The sequence below is a fragment of the Gastrolobium bilobum genome, unplaced genomic scaffold (genome assembly GCF_033153095.1).
Source record: "Gastrolobium bilobum isolate Gb01-03AN ecotype WA unplaced genomic scaffold, APGP_CSIRO_Gbil_v1 utg21470, whole genome shotgun sequence".
Lineage (NCBI taxonomy): Eukaryota > Viridiplantae > Streptophyta > Magnoliopsida > Fabales > Fabaceae > Gastrolobium > Gastrolobium bilobum.
In genome coordinates, this window is record NW_026896317.1 from 1 (window position 1) to 2,233 (window position 2,233).

The following is a 2,233-nucleotide window of genomic DNA, read 5'->3' on the forward strand; positions in this document are numbered from 1 at the left end:
GTCCTATGAGGATTAATCCTAGCTGAAGCAATGTTGTGCATGTATTTAAGGTCTTTTGTAAGAGTTCATGTATTTTTTGTAAGACATTGTGATGTTACTTTGTGTTACTGTTTAAGTAATTATGTAATTTGACATTTCATTTCTAAGTCCATTATCTAACATTGGTCCATATTGATAGATTGAAACTCATAACTAATACTAGTATTACCAAAAAATGAAATCACCAAGTTTCGGGGAGCGTAAACAAACGGTTTGGGGTAATACGTACCCAATCGCATACGAATCCTGTACAATACTATTTTGTACCTGAAAGTGTGTTCCCCAAGTCATTATATGCGTGTACATTGATATTCGATCGGTTCCGTGCCAAAAAAAATCGTGCAAAACAGAATGAGGTGTCAAAACCAGTTATTTAGTCGAGCAACCCGTACTGGTTTAGTCGACTACATAGTTTAGTCGACTAAACCAGTACGGGTTGCTCGACTAAATAACTGGTTTTGACACCCCATTCTGTTTTGCACGATTTTTTTGGCACGGAACCGATCAAATATCAATGTACACGCATATAATGACTTGGGGAACACACTTTCAGGTACAAAATAGTATTGTACAGGTTATAAACCACGAATGTGCATGTACTGCAAAAATGCAATAATTAAGGGTATCCGAAACTTGTGTTCTTATTTTAACTCTGTTAAGGTCACTTGTTCTGAATTTCATTGGACAGTTTAGACCCGTTGGACTGTGATTAGACACAAATTGAAAACATGAAGGTAAAAGATATTTGTCATTTAATAGGTAAACAAGAAAACAACAATATCCTCTTAAACGGTTCACAACATGATGGGAACATCAAATAGTTCATTTCATAACCATAATATTACATAAGCTACAAATGTAAAATAGGAAGACCGAAGTCAATTACATTACAACATACACTAGAAACGTAAAATAGAAACATAAACCCTAAATCTAATCCTCATCCTCCTCGGATGCCGTCTCCTCGTCATCCTCATCTGACACATCAGCCCCCTGCCCTGCAACATCCTCAATCTGCTGTCCTCGTCCAAGCTCTAGACGAGCAAGCCTATCTTCAACACCCTTGAACCGTCCCTGTATATGTCTAAATCTTTCATTTCCCTTCTGCACGTGACTCTTCCTCCATTTTTTGTGTTTCAGCGCCATTTTTCCTATTTTCTTCAGCGTGGCGTTTATGCCCTTCATGACATCACATAATGAAAACCCACCCTCAGGCTCAGCTATCTCCTGCTGGTCACCCTCATCATCATCGTCATCATCATCCTCCACCTCGGGGTCAACCATGTCTACAACTGGAGCAACATCAGGAACCTCAACATCAGCCGCACCTGTGAACTGCCACACTCCTGTTTGGGGGTTCTTTGTCATCTTGCACTGCTCCAGTAGACGTTTTCCAAACTTATGATTATACCCTGTGGTCTTCTTCAAGGTCACATTACCCATGGGAACATCAAAATGCTCCAATATCCTCTGAACAAGACAAGCAAATGGAAGTGCACCCTTGTGTTTGGCCTTATACATCATCCAACACACGTAGTGCCTCCAGTTCACCGAAGTACCATCTCGGATAGCCCACATGATGGGAATGTCATGCTCCAACACCCTGGAATGATTGAACGCTCGCGAAAACAAAATGTGGGTGATGACATAGTGTAGTATGCGGGACTCCACAGTAAGCAACCCCACCGTATAGGCAATGTGTTGCCCACGGACTCTCTTCTGCTCCTGCACGGCATCACCGCGTGTATATCCTGGAAGTATGGTCCCGCTGTCTGCGTCATATTCCACAGTCTGCGCAGAATCAAAGTCATACCCCAGTAACTCCAACCATACCGGAGCCGTCATGATGATGTCCACCCCGCAGACCCTAGACCTCAGCTCACCGTGATGGTAGCTGAGATTATGGTAGAAGGCCCGTACATGCAGCTCAGAATATGAACACGACAGTTCAGCCAAGGTCCTAAGATGTGATTCCTCCAACCACCTCACAATGTTAAAACCGTCTTGTTCAAAAAAGGTTGTATCAAGTGATTTGGCCCCACAAATCGGTCGGTTAACAAAGTCACGGACAAAAGATTCATGAACCACCGGGTCATTCTCGAACAAGTATCCGAATGAGAGGTCCACAGCAGCGGGGTCTTCCTCTTGTAGCCTTGACGAAGACGGATGGTCTTGTCGTAGCTTTTGTCGTCTC